At 41.4% G+C, this 19,475-nt stretch overlaps 1 long non-coding RNA gene across 1 annotated transcript; it reads right to left on the reverse strand.

The window, feature by feature from the left end:
- Positions 1 to 3,915: 3,915 nt before the first annotated feature.
- LOC133535223 (uncharacterized) lies at positions 3,916 to 19,130 on the reverse strand. Its single transcript, XR_009802178.1, has 3 exons — positions 18,969 to 19,130; positions 9,143 to 9,252; positions 3,916 to 4,207 (listed from the first exon to the last, which is right to left on the reverse strand). It is a non-coding gene; the product is annotated as an uncharacterized LOC133535223 (long non-coding RNA).
- Between the last annotated feature and the right edge of the window lie 345 nt (positions 19,131 to 19,475).

Genomic DNA, 19,475 nt, shown 5'->3' on the forward strand with positions numbered 1-19,475 from the left:
CCTTTGTGGAGGGAGTCCGGTCCGATCCGGTGGCCATGTACTGCTCGCCTGTGTATCGGCTGGGGACATCTCTGCGATGCTGATCAGCCTCCTCTTGGGATGGTTTCCTGCTGGCTCCGCTGTGAACGGGACTCTCGCTGCTGTGTTGGATCCGCTCTGGACTGGACTCTCGCGACTGTGTTGGATCCATTATGGATTGATCTTTCACAGTATCATGTTCTCATAGTCATCATTGTCACCGACGTCCCACTGGGTGTGAGTTTTCCTTGCCCTTATGTGGGCCTACCGAGGCTGTCGTAGTGGTTTGTGCAGCCCTTTGAGACACTAGTGATTTAGGGCTATATAAGTAAACATTGATTGATTATATATATATATATATATATATATATCAATCATATATTAGGTTTAGGTCTCTGCTTTTTGCAGATGATGTGGTCCTGATGGCTTCATCTGACCGGGATCTTCAGCTCTCACTGGATCGGTTCGCACCCGAGTGTGAAGCGACCGGAATGAGAATCAGCACCTCCAAGTCCGAGTCCATGGTTCTCGCCCGGAAAAGGGTGGAGTGCCATCTCCGGGTTGGGGAGGAGACCCTGTCCCAAGTGGAGGAGTTCAAGTACCTCGGAGTCTTGTTCACGAGTGAGGGAAGAGTGGATCGTGAGATCGACAGGCGGATCGGTGCGGCGTCTTCAGTAATGCGGACGTTGTATCGATCCGTTGTGGTGAAGAAGGAGCTGAGCCGGAAGGCAAAGCTCTCAATTTACTGGTCGATCTACGTTCCCATCCTCACCTATGGTCATGAGCTTTGGGTCATGACCGAAAGGACAAGATCACGGGTACAAGTGGCCCAAATGAGTTTGGGGCTCTCCCTTAGAGATAGGGTGAGAAGCTCTGTCATCCGGGAGGAACTCAAAGTAAAGCCGCTGCTCCTCCACATGGAGAGGAACCAGATGAGGTGGTTCGGGCATCTGGTCAGGATGCCACCTGAACGCCTCCCTAGGGAGGTGTTTAGGGCACGTCCAACCGGTAGGAGGCCACGGGGAAGACCCAGGACAACTTGGGAAGACTATGTCTCCCGGCTGGCCTGGGAACGCCTCGGGATCCCCCGGGAAGAGCTAGACCAAGTGGCTGGGGAGAGGGAAGTCTGGGTTTCCCTGCTTAGGCTGTTGCCCCCGCGACCCGACCTCGGATAAGCGGAAGAAGATGGATGGATGGATGGACAATTTGTGCTGGTCCACCAGTAGCACAGACTGCTAAAGTACAGCAGGGGGATGCAAGGTCACCATGGCAACCATGCAAACATCTTATTGGGCTGCCATCACACTGGTAAAAACACACTTTTTACCGTCAAATCTACACATTTTTTAATTTTAAACAGTGCACAGTGTGGAAGTATAACGTAAATCACTGCGTGTGTGTGTGTGTGTGTGTGTGTGTGTGTGTGTGTGTGTGTGTGTGTGTGTGTATGTGTGAGAGAGAACATGTAAGCAGAGCTTATGTCAGCGTGCTGCTGATTGGGCGTCACAGGTATTATATGTGCAAGTGGTGTCATTTTACACACACACACACACACACACTTGTGTAACGCGAGTAGCCAAGTTGTGTAAGGGTTAAATTTCCACACTCTCCTTTCTTGGAAAATGCTGTTTGACATGTGAAGTCTAAGTCGCACCTCCACTGGAGGCCGAGCGCACACACACACACACACAGGCGCGCACACACACACACCTGTTCTGCATGGTGTATTTGTGTTAGTGGACTAGATGGGTCTGATGTCACTTAGAGCTAAAATAAAATAAAAAGAGAGAAAGAAGACAAGTTGCTTTCCAACACCACGAGAGTTCTGGCGCCGCTTTCAGAAGTGGCGAGCACGGGGTCAGAGGTCAAGTAGGGAGGGGTCAAGAGGGGTCGAGTTTCAGCAGCTGATTTTACAACAAGAGGTCAGGTCTTCCTTCTTGACTGGAGAACAAGAACTCTATTGATTTTGAAGGGTATGAACTGCAACGTAACAATGACTCAATGACTACTACTTCGACTACTAATTACTGTACATCATATTAATAATGCAATTTATAATACTAACACTAATAATACTTCTCCCCATAGTACTACTAACTAAACTACTATAACTGGTACTTTAACCAAAACTAATCACTACTACAATGACTACCGTAATTACTACAAATACTGCTACTATGTCTGATACTAGCACTACTACTCATTTACAAATCGCTGCAGGATGTGGCCATATAAGGACTTCCTGTTCCTGCGGCTGTCAGGCAGGAGAAAGCAGGCGAGATGATGGATTACTGAGATGGTGACTGTCAATCAAACTTTATTAACACAGCACTTGTCATGCACAAGCAAGTGCCGTGCGCCAGTGAAACACAACACACACACGCACACGCGCACACGCACACACACACACTGCATTATTAACAGTAACAACACAATGCATGGCACTGATGAGAGGGAAAACACCACACTAAAAAATAAGTAAAATTAAAAGCATCTAAATAAATTTTATATATTATACTACTTCATCTCTACAGAAGTGTTTCATGAGCCCAGTCAGACCAAAGACTATAAAATGAGAGCCATTACCTCCCTGCTTGCCAATCAGCATCAATGGTTGGAATTGGGGGTTAAATCACCAAAAATGATTCCCAGCTGTGGCTACCCCTGCTGCTCACTGCTCCCCTCACCTCCCAGGGGGTCAAAAAGGGCTGGGTCAAATGCAGAGGACAAGTTTCACCACACCTAGTGTGTGTGTGTGTGTGTGTGCGTGTGAGACAATAATTGCTACTTCAACTTTCCAGGTGGATTATATTAAATCCTCAATACCTGTATTGTTAGCCTCTCTCTTTTTTTACCCTTTTAAATGCATAAAAAAAAGGAAAGACGAGTGTGGAGAGGCGGAGTCGATGGTCCGACAGAGAGTCGCAGATGGCGGCGAGGAGGTGGGGATGGCGAGCGAGCGGCGAGGCAGGGTGTGCCGGGAGCGACACTTCTTGCTCTCCGTCTTTGTCATTGTATGTTTCTCTCGCTCCGCACCTTTTTTTTCCAAGATGGCGCTGCTGTTGGCAGGAACTCTGTGCTCTTGTGTCATCCTTTTGTGTTTCCCTCTTGTTTTCATGTCTTATTATATTGTTTTTGCATTTTGGTCCGGGACCCTTTGGGACTGTGTGACAAGGAGTGGCACTTTCGTGACCTCTGTGGTGCTTTTTTTTGTGGACTTCTGGATCTGCCTCCTGGGAGACTTTTGGCCATGGAGACCAGCTGCCACACCGGAATCTGTTTGGAGGGACTGGAGGAGATGCGGATGAGGGGACAGGACTGTGGAGCTAGCACTGAGCGCTGGGACGGAGAGGCTTCGTGGTGTCTTGGCTGGATGATACGTCCAAGTCTCCTTGGATGTATCATCTCTCATCCATGCGGACTGGACACTGGTTGAGAGTGGAGTCGGCTGTCTTGGTTGCTTTGTTGGGTCTGCTTCTGTCTCTGGCCATGCTCCCTCCTCCCCAGCGGACGATGGCGTGGAACACCGCAGAGTCCACCACAGTGGATATGTTTATTTTACTTTTTATTCATAGCTGTATGTAGAAGTGTCTGCTGCTTTAATGTCTTTAATGTCCTTTGTATTCTTTGATGTTTCCCTCTTACACACATGTAAGAGGGATGTGTACTATGGCTATGAGTTGTTGGTTTTTTCCCTTGGCCTCAGTCTGGACCCCCTCTCCAGGGCCCAGGCTAAGACCATTTTTTAAATTTTATTTTAATCTTCTATTCCCCCCCCCCCCTGTATACCTGTATCTCATCTTTTTTGTAAGGGGCGCTGGAAGCCGGCAGACCCGTCAGCGATCCTGTTCTGTCTCCCTTTAATGTTTGTTTGATCTTGAATGGGATTGTGCTGAAAATTTTAATTTTCCTGACGGAATAAATAAAGTACTATCTAATCTTCACCAGCCCCGTTCTCTCCTCCTTCTCCCTTTTTATACAGCGAGAGGAGATACGTTAATCATGTTCAGGTGCGCGATCCACACACCTGATCTCGTTTGTGGCGTCGCTCCCGGCACGCCCCGCCTCGCCACTCGCTCGACATCCCCGCCTCCTCGCCGCCATCTTGGGCCGGGCTCCAGCGTGTCCTACCTCTCTGTTGGACCGTCGGCTCCGCCTCTCCACAACGTGTTCTTACGTCACATTGGGACTTCCAACAAAAAAAAGAATGATTTTGTTAATATTTTTGATAATTTGTGAATTATATTTATATAGCGCTTTTCTCTAGTGACTCAAAGTGCTTTACATAGTGAAACCCAATGTCTAAGTTACATTTAAAGCAGTGTGGGTGGCACTGGGAGCAGGTGGGTAAAGTGTCTTGCCCAAGGACACAACGGCAGTGACTAGGATGGCACAAGCGGGAATCGAACCTGCAACTCTCAAGTTGCTGGCAAGGCCGCTCTACCAACTGAGCTATGCCGCCCCCCCAGTTGAATAAAAACCATAGCCAGATATTTCTTGTGTTGGTTTTAATTCTTGCGATTTTATCACAACTTTTCTCGTTCTGGCCTCCAAGAACTCAAAGTAAAATGTTTTATTTTCCTGTTTTGGGTTGTTTGAAGTTGTCTGCCATGCATGACTTGATGTCCACCTCGCAGTAAGGAAGCTTCCTATTGGCCCGCAGGGGAAAGTGAGAGTTAAGATCAGCGCCTTTTGTCTTCTTGCTGCTTCTTTCTGTTTGCAGAGGGAACGTTAAGTACACTCCGTGCCCCCGCCAAGCCCCACCCACCCCTCAGGTGCGCCGTGACACCTTCCAGGTGAAACCGGGGTAACTTTGCGCTGGCGTTCTCACGGATCAGCGCCGTTAGTGATAAAACATAAAACAAACAAGAAGACGCTGAGCTGTTGGATGCAAACATGCTGAGTCATGAATATTGTTAGGAATGTTCAGGAGCGCTTCCCAGGGTTTCGATACCTGGGAATGGCTTGACGTTTATCCTGAAGGATTCTTGGCACCGCGCCAGTGGTTTGCGTGGTGACGTCACACCGCAAAATGGCGGCCGGGCGGAACAAACTAACCCGCAGCTAGCAATAACCAATGATTGACACGTTTTTGATCCGCTCCGATATCATCCCAGCGGCGGTCATCTGCGTTAAATACAAGGTGCCGTATCTACCTACGCTTTGAACCCTGCGTCTTATCAAACGGTGCGGCTAATTTATGGATTTTTCTTCGCTAACAGCCGTATTGTTTCGTGTTATTAAAAAGTGTTTTATTTTTAATGTCATATCACCGTCTTTTCCTGTTTGTTCCTCGAACCAAAGTGTAAGCCCTCGTCGCGTTTTTGTGTCGAATGGATTCTTCAATCACTCCAAGTTTAACAATATAACAAACTGTTCATACTTACTGGACCAGAGGTGTCTAAACTAGGGCCCGCTCGCCTCTTCAATTTGGCCCCCGAGACATCCTGAGTTCAACAAAGCATGGCAACTGTGGAGTGCTTTCAATTTCATTTTAAATACCAGGCTGTCCCTGAATGATACTTGTGGACAATGTGAGGGAATCCGGTCAACGACCCTTGAACATACTTTGAAATAATAGCACAGCATTTACTAATATGACACAAACCACACAACCTTCCCTAGTCATGATGCAAAAAAAAAAAAAAAATGCAACTCGCATAAATGTCACCAAACATAACACAACCTGCTAACTGAACATTGTGGATATTATGGAAAAAGGTCCAAACACCATTATACATTGGAAATGACACCCATTTAAATCCATGCAAAATACTCTCCACACTTTGCTATATATATATATATATATATATATATATATATATATATATATATATATATATATATATATATATATATATATATATATATATATATATATATATATATATATATATATACACACACACACACCTACATACATGTATGTGTATAAATAAATAAATGATAAATGGGTTGTAATTGTATAGCGCTTTTCTACCTTCAAGGTACTCAAAGTGCTTTGACACTACTTCCACATTTACCCATTCACACACACATTCACACACTGATGGAGGGAGCTGCCATGCATGGTGCTAACCAGCACCCATCAGGAGCAAGGGTGAAGAGTCTTGCTCAGGACACAACGGACGTATGTGTGTATATATATACACACACATGTATGTATCAATCCATCCATTTTCTACCGCTTGTCCATTTTGGGGTCACGGGGTGCTGGAGCCTATCTCAGCTGCATTTGGGCGGAATTAAATATATATATATATATATACACATACATACACACCTACATATACATATATACATACATACACACATATATATATACACACACACACACACATACATACATACATACATACATGTATGTATCAATCCATCCATTTCCTACCACTTGTCCCTTCTGGGGTCACGGGGTGCTGGAGCCTATCTCAGCTGCATTTGGGCGGAATTAAATATATATATATTTTTTGTGTAAATACACACACATATATACATACCAATGTACTCACATATATATTTACTTTTACATGCAGTCCAATTTCAGCCCCCGTCCAATTTTTTTTTAGCCCAAGTCAAAAAGTATGTTGACACCTGCAATAATGTTTTCATGCATATTTCTCCACGCTATTGTAATGTAATCAAGCTAGCGACATTAGCATGAGCTAATCTTCCGTCCGTGTCGTCATTGATAACTTTTACATTCTTTTTGTCTTCTCTCAGTTTCACAAATTCCCCAGTAAATCCGCCAAAACGTCACCATGGAGTTAATGAGTCCGTTTAGCTGATTGGCGAGCTAGCTTCCATGAGGATGACTTCTGTTTTGTTTGATCATCCGTTTTACTGCCTCGTCACAGACATTGTTTGGAAACAATTAAGGTGTGTAGATAAACATTTACAAAATATTTGGTACCTGAATATATCTGTGGAGTATAATCCATTGTGGCTAATATATGTAAAAACAAAATAATTATCGAAAATTTGTCAGGTGCGGCTTAAAATACTCTAGTTTTCTGTAACCCGGGGAAACACGGTACTAACTAAATAACGTTAGCGCTATTACCTTTTTTGGAAACGAACGTCTTCTCATTTAGATGAACATGACGAGAGACAGATAGTGTCTGGCGGCTAAATTTGTGGTCAAAAGCCTGCACACATTCGCCACAGAGCTCCTGATTTTCGGTAGGCCAACGTTCAGTCGCAGTCGGAGAAAAGTTGCATGTTTTCCACTCAGTTAAGATTTTCTACAAGTGGAACTCTATTCATGTCAGCAATTCAACTTCAAAATGTGAAACTAATATGTGATATTAAGTCATTATGTCAGCCTTTTATTTGTTATAAGTTTGGTCATCTTGGCAAACAGCAGGGGTCAGCAAGCTTTTTGAAAGCAAGATCTACTTCTTGGGTACTGATTCATGCCAAGGGCTACCAGTTTGATACACTTCAATAAATTGCCAGAAATAGCCAATTTACTATATTTACCTTTAATAAATAAATCTATATATTTAAAAAAAAAAGGGTATTTCTGTCATTCCGTCCATTTTTTTTCTTTTACGGAAGTTTTTTTGTAGACAAATGATGAAAAAACACTTAATTTAACGGTTTAAAAGTGGACAAAAAACGAAAAAAAATGAAAATTAAATTTTGAAACATAGTTTATCTTAAATTTCGACTCTTTAAAATTCAAAATTCAACCGAAAAAAATTTGAAAAACTAGCTCATTCGAATCTTTCTGAAAAAGTTAAAAAAATTATTTATGGAACATCATTAATAGTTTTTCCTGATTAAAATTATTTTAGAATTTTGATGACATGTTTTAAATATGTTAAAATCCAATCTGCACTTTGTTAGAATATATAACAAATTGGACCAAGCTATATTTCTAACAAAGACAAATCATTATTTCTTCTACATTTTTCAGAACAAAAATTTTAAAATAAATTCAAGACTTTGAAGTAATATTTAAATTTGATTCTACAGATTTTTTTAGATTTGCCAGAATAATTTTTTTGAATTTTAATCATAAGTTTGAAGAAATATTTCACAAATATTCATCGAAAAAACAGAAGCTAAAATGAAGAATTAAATTAAAATGTATTTATTATTCTTTATAATAAAAAAATACTTCAACATTGATTTAAAATGTCAGGAAAGAAGAGGAAGGAATTTAAAAAGGTATATGTGTTTAAAAATCATAAAATAATTTTTAAGGTTGTATTTTTTCTCAAAAATTATCTTTCTGAAAGTTATAAGAAGCAAAGTAAAAAAATAAATGAATTTATTTAAACAAGTGAAGACCAAGTCTTTAAAATATTTTATTGGATTTTCAAATTCTATTTGAGTTTTGTCTCTCTTAGAATTAAAAATGTCGAGCAAAGCGAGACCAGCTTGCTAGTAAATAAATACAATTTAAAAAATAGAGGCAGCTCACTGGTAAGTGCTGCTATTTGAGCTATTTTTAGAACAGGCGAGCGGGCGACTCATCTGGTCCTTACGGGCGACCTGGTGCCCGCGGTCCCCGCCTTGGTGACCCCTGGCGTACAGTTTATGAACACACACATTTTCATTTCACTTGTCGTCAAAGTGATATGAAAAGAGTACTTAAAGGCCTACTGAAAGCCACTACTGGCGACCACGCAGTCTGATAGTTTATATATCAATGATGAAATATTAACATTGCAACACATGACAATACGGCCGCTTTAGTTTACTAAATTGAAATTTTAAATTTCATGCGGAAGTATCCCGCCAAAACGTTGCGGTATGATGACGCCTGCGTGTGACGTCACGCATTGTAAAGGACATTTTGTTGCAGCACGGTTCCCAGCTATAAGTCGTCTGCTTTCATCGCATAATTCCACAGTATTCTGGACTTCTGTGTTGCTGAATATTTTGCAATTTGTTCAATGAATAATGGAGACGTCAAAGAAGAAAGCTGTAGGTGGGAAGCGGTGTATTGCGGCCGCCTTTAGCAACACAAACACAGCCGGTGTTTCATTGTTTACATTCCCGAAAGATTACGGCGAAGCTTTACTATGGAACAGAGCAGTCAAGCGAACATGGTTCCCTACCACATGTCAACCGGCAGGTTTCGGTGAGAAAATTTTGGTAATAAGTCGGCTCTTACTGTAGACATGAGCGGAGAGCTTGCGTCGTTCCTCCTGCAGCTGTCAAAGACACAGCTGCGGACTCTCTTGCCTCCTCCCACCGGCCGCCCTCGACGGTTGGATGCTTCCACTGTGAAGGAGGGGGAGAAAAATAAAAATCTCAGCCCGGCCTCAACGGCTGTCTTCGCCTCGTCGAGAAACGTGGCTTCCCTCGGAGACACTGGCGGTCGCCACACCCCTCCGACTTTCAGCTTGTACATATACGACCATATAATCTCACTAAAACACTAGTAACACAATAAGCAGATAAGGGATTTTCCAGAATTATCTTAGTAAATGTGTCTAATAATATCTGAATCGCTCTGCAGTCCAGTTTTTTTTAATTAAATTTTTTTTTTCTAGTCCTTCACTCTCACTTTCCTCATCCACGAATCTTTCATCCTCACTCTAATGGGGAAATTGTCGCTTTCTCGGTCCGAATAGCTCTAGCTGCAGGTGGCCATGATTGTAAACAATGTTCAGACGTGAGGAGCTCCACAACCCGTGACGTCACACACACATCGTCTGCTACTTCCGGTACAGGCAAGGCTTTTTTATTAGTGACCAAAAGTAGCGAGCTTTATCGTGGATGTTCTCTACTAAATTCTTTCAGCAAAAATATGGCAATATGGCGAAATTATGAAGTATGACACATAGAATGGAGCTGCTATCCCCGTTTAAATAAGAACATCTCATTTCAGTAGGCCTTTAAATGTCTTGAGTTGCATGTTATGAGAGGTGTGCTTATTGCACGCACGCACACACACACACACACACACACACACACACACACACAACTTATTCTCACGGTTCCAGTGGAAAAAAAAGATGTCAGGTTGCAACCCGTCCTGTGTTATCCTGCCAGGATCGAGGTGACGCAGCAGCACGAAGGAAGATAGTTAGCACATATATTGTAACCCCTCCTCGTGACCTTTGACCCTGACAACACCACCCCTCACTTGACACACAAGTCGTCAAGGAAATATTATTTTCCTGTTTCTACGCACACACACACACACACACACACACACACACACACACACACACACACACACACACACACACACAGTCAGCCGGAAAACACTATTGTCTCATTTTCTTGTGTGTTGCAGGACTTATAAAAGTTTAACTTTTGCAACAGCCCCCCCCCCCCGATTTTTAGGTAGAACCCTACAAAATTGGCTAAAAAGCCAGCATAAAGCGTTAGCATGCTAACGTTCACATGCTAATATGAGATATTATCATACTTCCAAGATGGTGCAAAGTATCCAAACTGTGACTGGAGAAAGAGAAATACCAAAATATACCGATTGCAGGTGTAATCGTACTAAATTAGCTTCAGAAGTTAGCGTAAAAACATTAGCATATCAACGTTAGCATGCTAATATAAGAGAAGCTACCAAAAATGTTAGCATCAGAATCAGAAAAACTTTATTAATTCCCGGGGGGAAAATAAAATTTTCAGCACAATCCAATTCAAGATCAGACAAACAGAGGGAGACGGAACAGGATCAAACATTAGAGGGAGACAGAACAGGATCAAACATTAGAGGGAGACAGAACAGGATCAAACATTACAGGGAGACAGAACAGGATCAAACATGACAGGGAGACTGAACAGGATCAAAAGTTACAGGGAGACAGAACAGGATCGCTGAAAAAAAAGGGGGCGGGGGGAGGGGATTTAAAAAAAAAAAAAAAAAAAGGCATGCTCAAGTTCTCAAAAGTATGCCGACACACAGTTAAGGCACATTACCTATTAGCATACTTGCTCGTCACAAACCAGGGTTTATAGATACAAACATACAAAGTTAGCGGGGAAAAAAAAGCTAGCGCGTCCAATAACGACGTCTTACTGACTACTTAACAAGGTTGTCAGGTGACACGGAAGCATGTGTTGAACACAAACTTTGTTATCGAGGCTCAGGTCAGCCTGATTATAGAAATATAAACTCATTAAAATGTGAGGGAGTCCTAAAATGTGTTGAGAAATACATTTATAAAGAATTACACCGTGCTAGAATAAATACATTTGAACTAAATGAATAATACTTAGTAATAATGTAAACTTTCCTTTAATAAACTGTCAATAAATTTAAAGTGCAATTAAAATAAAATTTGTATCACTTTAGTCCTAATTTTTGCACTTTAAAAAAAAAACTTCCTTATGACTTTGACTTTGTTTGTTTGTTTGTCATTGCCATTACTGCAACATGTGGTGAAAAAGTGCATTACTGCTACAAGTGGTGAAAAGGTGCATTAAGTGGTGAAAAGGTGCATTACTCCCACATGTGGTGAGAAAGTGCATTAAGTGGTGAAAAAGTGCATTACTGCTACATGTGGTGAAAAAGTGCATTACTGCCACATGTGGTGAAAACGTGCATTAAGTGGTGAATAAGTGCATTCCTGCCACAAGTGGTGAAAAAGTGCATTAAGTGGTAAATAACTGCATTCTTGCCACATGTGGTGAACAATTGCATTGAGTGGTGAACAATTGCATTACTGCTACATGTGGTCAAAACATGCATTAAGTGGTGAATAAGTGCATTCCTGCCACAAGTGGTGAAAAAGTGCATTAAGTGGTGAAAAGGTGCATTACTGCCTCATGTGGTCAAAACATGCATTAAGTGGTGAATAAGTGCATTCCTGCCACAAGTGGTGAATAAGTGAAATTACTGCCACAAGTGGTGAATAAGTGCATTAAGTGGTGAAAAGGTGCATTACTGCTACAAGTGGTGAAAAGGTGCATTAAGTGGTGAAAAACTGCATTACTGCCACAAGTTGTGAAAAGGTGCATTACTGCCACATGTGGTGAAAAAGTGCATTAAGTGGTGAATAAGTGCATTCCTGCCACAAGTTGTGAAAAGGTGCATTGCTGCCACATGTGGTGAAAAAGTGCATTACTGCTACAAGTGGTAAATAAGTGCATTAAGTGGTGAAAAGGTGTATTACTGCCACAAGTGGTGAAAAGGTGTATTCCTGCCACAAGTGGTGAAAAGGTGTATTCCTGCCACAAGTGGTGAAAAGGTGCATTACTGCTACAAGTGGTGAAAAAGTGCATTACTGCTACAAGTGGTGAAAAAGTGCATTACTGCCACAAGTGGTGAAAAAGTGCATTACTGCCACATGTGGTGAAAACATGCATTAAGTGGTGAATAAGTGCATTCCTGCCACAAGTGGTGAAAAAGTGCATTACTGCTACAAGTGGTGAATAAGTGCATTACTGCCACATGTGGTGAAAACATGCATTAAGTGGTGAATAAGTGCATTCCTGCCACAAGTGGTGAAAAAGTGCATTACTGCTACAAGTGGTGAATAAGTGCATTACTGCCACATGTGGTGAAAACATGCATTAAGTGGTGAATAAGTGCGTTCCTGCCACAAGTGGTGAAAAAGTGCATTACTGCTACAAGTGGTGAATAAGTGCATTAAGTGGTGAATAAGTGCATTCCTGCCACAAGTGGTGAATAAGTGCATTAAGTGGTGAAAAGGTGCATTAAGTGGTGAAAAACTGCATTACTGCCACATGTAGTGAAAACATGCATTAAGTGGTGAATAAGTGCATTCCTGCCACAAGTTGTGAAAAGGTGCATTACTGCCACATGTGGTGAAAAAGTGCATTACTGCTACATGTGGTGAAAAAGTGCATTAAGTGGTGAAAAGGTGTATTCCTGCCACAAGGGGTGAAAAAGTGCATTACTGCTACAAGTGGTGAAAAAGTGCATTACTGCCACATGTGGTGAAAACATGCATTAAGTGGTGAATAAGTGCATTCCTGCCACATGTGGTGAAAAAGTGCATTACTGCTACAAGTGGTGAAAAAGTGCATTAAGTGGTGAAAAAGTGCATTCCTGCCACGAGTGGTGAATAAGTGCATTACTGCTACAAGTGGTGAAAAAGTGCATTACTGCTACAAGTGGTGAAAAAGTGCATTAAGTGGTGAAAAAGTGCATTACTGATACAAGTGGTGAAAATGTGCATTACTGACACATGTGGTGAGAAAGTGCATCAAGTGGTGGAAAAAGTGCATCAAGTGGTGGAAAAAGTGCATTAAGTGGTGAAAAGGTGCATTAAGTGGTGAAAGGTGCACTACTGCCACATGTGGTGAGAAAGTGCATTAAGTGTTGAAAAAGTGTATCACTGCTACAAGTGGTGAAAACGTGCATTAAGTGGAGAATAAGTGCATTCTTGCCACAAGTGGTGAAAAATTGCATTGAGTGGTGAAAAATAGCATTACTGCTACATGTGGTCAAAACATGCATTAAGTAGTGAATAAGTGCATCCCTGCCACAAGTGGTGAAAAAGTGCATTAAGTGGAGAATAAGTGCATTCTTGCCACATGTGGTGAAAAAGTGCATTACTGCCACATGTGGTGAGAAAGTGCATTAAGTGGTGAATAAGTGCATTCCTGCCACAAGTGGTGAAAAAGTACATTACTGCTACAAGTGGTGAAAAGGTGCATTACTGCTACAAGTGGTGAAAAAGTGCATTGCAGCTGAGAAAGGTGTGTGTTGGCGGCACCAACAATGGATGTTTCAGAACTTGACTCTCACATTTCAAGACACCTCATATTTTGACGGGTTTTTATTTGTCCTTAGACTCTGACATGCTGCACGGAGACAGTAGGGGCGGAGCTACATCCTGGAGAGCATGGCGTTCCACAGGAGTGTGAGGGGACGTCACGGTCACATGACCAACTGTCCGGCGCATCCATGTCGCCTGCTGACTCGTGACATTCCACGCGGGAGCTGAGATGGTGTGTGTGTGTGTGTGTGTTTTGCAAGCGCTGCTGTTTTAGCTCGTTGGCCTCGTGATGGATGGCGCTCACGCCGCCCCCACCAGACGATGCTTCCCAGGGCGCCGCCCTACCTCCATCCTCCCCCCGGTCTCATCCCCAACCTGGCACTTTGTCACGAGAGTCACCTGCCAGCGTCTTTTTTTTTGGGGGGGGGGGGTTGATGTTGATGCAGATGCAGCAGACAGACCCCTCCCCCTCCTTCCCAAGCCCCGCCCCTCCATTGGCTCCAACGCGCTGACAGTGTCCTCCATCACTCAGGTGGCCTCGGGGGAGTCTGTGGCCATGGTGACAACATGTTGATGCTTCCCCTCACTTTTACCCCCCCGGTCACCATTTTGTGTGTGTGTGTGTGTGTGTGTGTGTGTGTGTGTGTGTGTGTGTGTGTAAAAGACCTGCACAAGACTCACGTGTGCGGGGGCCCCCTGGAAGTGTCCCATACATCATGTCCACATTATTAAACCCAGATGACCGTTTTCCTCCCTCTCAACAAGGCATCTTCTACAGTTCACATGTCGCTCACAGAATATTTTCATACAACGGCAATTTTCCGCCAACCCGAGGCCTTTCAGCTGCAAAGCCACGCCCACACACCTGCTGGTCAGGGCGAGGGTTACTTCTACCTGAACTCATGCTGTCAGAGTTTGTTTGTGACCAACCCCAAGATGCAGAGAAGGAGGGAGGCATTTTGCAGGAAAACATGATTTAGTTTAAAACACCAAGACAAAAACAAACAAAGGGTACAAACAGCTAGCATGGGAACTAGAAAATAAACGGAGCTTAGCATGGAAGCCAGCAAAAAACAAAAAGGCCAAGCGTAGAAGCTAGCAGGTCTCGAGCAGGAAACAGAAGTCATAGATGAAATATGAAAAAAAACTTGGAAGCAGGGAAGAAAAGGCAGTAAGTTGATAGCCGCAATCAAATAAAGCTTACCGTGGGCTGATTGACACCAGGTGTGGCCAGATGCCAATCAGTCGCAACTGAGGGGAAAACAGCGCACAGGGAAAAAAACAGGAAACAGACCAAATAAGAGCGCTGACAGGAACTAAACACACACAGGAAAAACTAAAACACAAACAAACTGTCAGTAGTAAGCCTGACAAATGCAAGTTTGAAGTATTATTTATTTCCTAGTTCTGTCCTCCATGAAGGATTTTCATGATTCGATCTTATTTCCTTTTTCTTTAAAGGCAAACTACACCTTTTTATTTTTACTTTTAAAAATGTTGCCCATTGTTCACAAATATATTGGAAGATACGACAATGGATGTTTTTTTTTTTTTTTTAAATGTATTCTAAATATTAAATAAATGCGTTTAAAAGCTCTATAGGCAGCCTATTAAAGTCGCTCTAATCTGCCTATAAAGCCCTTAAAAACATCCAAACACCTCCACTAAGGTTTTATATACATGATGCAAGTATTAATGTAGTATCTAGTAACATTCATAACAACAAGTATATATGTAGTATCTAGTAACATTCATAAAAACATGTAATATTTACACATGATGTAAGTATATATGTCATATAGTAACATTCATAACAATATTTAATATATACGTGATGTAAGTATACATGTCATGTAGTAACATTCATAACATGTAATATATACATGATGTAAGTACACATGTAGTATCTAGTATCATTCATAATATGTAATATATACATGATGTAAGTATACATGTCATGTAGTAACATTCATAACATGTAATGTGTACATGATGTAAGTATATATGTAGTATCTAGTAACATTCATAATAACATGTAATATATACATGATGTAAGTATATATGTAGTATCTAGTAACATTCATAATAACATGTAATATATACATGATGTAAGTATATATGTCATGTAGTAACATTCATAATAACATGTAATACATACATGATGTAAGTATATATGTAGTATGATGCAAGTATATATGTAATATCTAGTAACATTCATAAAAACAAGTATATATGTAGTATCTAGTAACATTCATAAAAACATGTAATATATACACATGATGCAAGTATATATGTCATATAGTAACATTCATAACATATAATATTTACATGATGTAAGTATATATGTAGTATCTAGTAACATTCATAATAACATGTAATATTTACATGATGTAAGTATACATGTAGTATCTAGTAACATTCATAATAACATGTAATATTTACATGATGTAAGTATATGTCATTTAGTAACATTTAATATTTACGTATTTTGATCATTTTAAGCATTCGCGGAGCATTAATTAAAAAAAGCGCATTAGAATGTTTGCCTTTTTTTGACATCACTGATTATTACCCACTACAAGCTTTATAAGAGCCAACAAACAACGTACTGTACAATGTCTGCTGTCATTAGGATGGTCAAATATTGCCATTTAGATGAAAAGTGACTCATTGACCTCGCAAAAGGACTCTTTTTTGTGATAAGAGGAAAATACCAAAATGCACAATCTGTGGGTGAAAACATCCAAAATGAGTGAAAAAGCTAGCATAAAACGTTAGCATGCTAATACAAGGGACGTTGGCATACTTCCAAGATGACGCCAATTTTTAGGTTTAAATATACAAAATTAGCTGAAGAAGTTAACATGCTAACGCATAGTTAACGCACGTTAGCTATTAGCGTACTTGTTGGACAGCACTGTGTCACAAAGCAGGATTAGTAGGTAAAACATGCTAAATTAGCTAAAAAGCCAGCATGCTAACACAAGAGACATTATGGAAGTGGATAAAACACTAACTGTTTTGTTGTGGTTTTTATTTATTTATTTTTAATTCTGGCAACTCAGCTGCCATTTTTTATTGTAAAATAATGAAGGACCGTTTTTTCATTTACAAATACACCGTAAAAATTACAACCGATGTGTACAAAAAAAAAAAAAAAAAAAAACACCCCCAAAAAAACTGGCAGGGATTTTAGTGTACAATATGCAGTTCTAAAAATTTTTGGGGGGTAATTATCAATTTTTTCTACATATTACTGTAAATGGAAAAAACAGCACCACAGGTTTTTTTTAACAGGAAAAAAAAAACCTGCCTGCTTGGTCGCCAGAATTTTACCGTAAAATTTACACTATTTTTTAACATAATGTAAAAAAAACAAACAAAAACTGATTTCCAATCAAAACAATTTTGATTTGAGGATTGATATCAGAGCCCAGCAATGAGGTGGTGACTTGTCCAGGGTGTACCCCGCCTTCCGCCCGATTGTAGCTGAGATAGGCACCAGCGACCCCAAAGGGAATAAGCGGTAGAAAATGAAATGGATGGATCGATATCAGAGCGTGAAGATGTGGTATTGACGGTATCGATATTGCAGTATCGATCTGAGGAGTAATTCCCGTGCATTAATATTTGGACACCGTACGCTAACCAAGACGCCGCATGCAAAGCGGCGTTGAATTTTGGACATTTAGGATGTTTTCCAGCGCTGTGTGAGAAATTTCAAGTTAGCGCCCCACGTCGGTGATGGCACTTTCCCAGGTGGGAGGAGCCAATGGGCGGAGCCTCACACACACCTGCGTGGCCCCGTACTGTACGTCGTGTGTGTGTGAGGGCGGCCATGACCTCACGGCAAGAAGGAGAGGGAGGAAGGAAGGAGGGAAGGAGGGAAGGAGGCGAGCAAGGAGTCTGAGGGAGAATGAAAAGGGGCCCTGAGCTCCTTTTTCTGCTTTCCTGACTTAAAAAGTGAAAAGAAGAGAAAAGCGGCGCGAGGAATTCCATTCAAGCTTCTCTGAGAAGTCTTCGGGGTGTTCTGGGAAGAAAGAAGCTCTTTTGTGTGCGGCAATAAAAGAAAGTTTGAGGTTGAATGTAAATAAAAGATAACGAGACACACTGGGGACACTCAGCTAGCAGCATTAGCGTAGCCACAATGCTAACACCCCACTTGTGACCCGGGTGAGCGTGACCCGGGTGAGTGTGACCCAGGTGAGCGTGACCCAGGTGAGCGTGACCCAGGTGAGCTCCGACCTGCCCGTGGAATGTTAGCGCAGCTCCAGGCTACATTTTAAGATGCGTAGAGAAGCCTGTCTCCGTCAGCAAAAGCGGCCATCATTTTTCTCTCGTTTGGTGCTCAGGAACATGTTACTTGTACAACTTCACTGTGGTACAGTACCACCAAGTACCACTTTGGTACAATACCATCCAGTACCACAAAGTAACACTTTGGTACAGCATCCACAAAGTACCGCATTGGTACAATACCACCAAAGTACCACATTTGGTACAGCACCATCAAGTACCGCTTTGGTACGATACCATCAAATACCGCATTGGTACGATACCATCAAGTACCACATTGGTACGATACCATCAAGTGCCACATTGATACAGTACCACAAAGTATTGATTTGGTACAGTACCACCAAGTACCACATTGGTACAGCACCACCAAAGTACCGCTTTGGTACAGCACCACCAAGTACCGCTTTGGTACAGTACCATCAAGTACCAGTTTGGTACTGTAACACAAAAGTACCTCTTTGGTACAGCACCATCAAGTACCACATTGATACAGTACCACCAAGTATCACATTGGTACAATACCATCAAGTACCACATTGATACAGTGCCACAAAGTATTGATTTGGTACAATACCATCAAGTACCACGTTGATACAGTACCACAAAAGTACCACATTGATACAGTACCACAAAAGTACCACATTGGTACAGTACCACCAAGTACCACATTGGTACAGTACCACCAAGTACCACATTGGTACAGTACCACCAAGTACCACATTGGTACAGTACCACAAAAGGTGAACAAATACAAAAGCAATTAGGGACCAATACAAACAAATTACAATAAACCATTTTTTTAAAGTAAAAGTGTTTCCAAAAGTACTTTTAGTGACATTTAATAGCTTGGATTTGGCATTGAAACATTTAACAAGCAACCACTTGGCAACTAAAATAAATTCAAAGTATCAAATCCAAACATGAATATAACATAAAGTCTAGAAGTTAATATAAAATCATGAAGACAACATAAAATCATCTCACCGTCTGCCAGCCTGGTTCCTGACAACAGTTGTCACTTCTGTGTTTGCTCAGTTCTGATCCAGCAGTTTGTTGGCCTGAAGTCTGAACTGCAGACTTCAAAAGAGTGGATTTGATTTCTTCAGGTGAGAAACTTGCTGATTAATGATTGTCTGCAGCTGGTATGAAATGGTGTCTGTAGTTCCAGTTTTGTCCTCTGGGGGGCCAAACTCACATTTGGACATCAGGCCTTCTGTGTGGTTGAAGGCTGGAGTTTGTCAAAACAATATGTATGTCAAATATATATATATATATATATATATATATATATATATATATATATATATATATATTTATATATATATTTATATATTTATTTAAAATAGTCAATAAAATAAAAGTGAGAATACAAATAAATCTTGGTATGATATTGTCATTACTGCCACACGTGGTGAAAAAGTGTATTACAACTGAGTCCTGCACAACCCACATGGACCACAGTTGAGAGACAAGACAGTTCTTTGGTGGCCA

This window comes from Nerophis ophidion, linkage group LG02 (genome assembly GCF_033978795.1).
Source record: "Nerophis ophidion isolate RoL-2023_Sa linkage group LG02, RoL_Noph_v1.0, whole genome shotgun sequence".
NCBI lineage: Eukaryota > Metazoa > Chordata > Actinopteri > Syngnathiformes > Syngnathidae > Nerophis > Nerophis ophidion.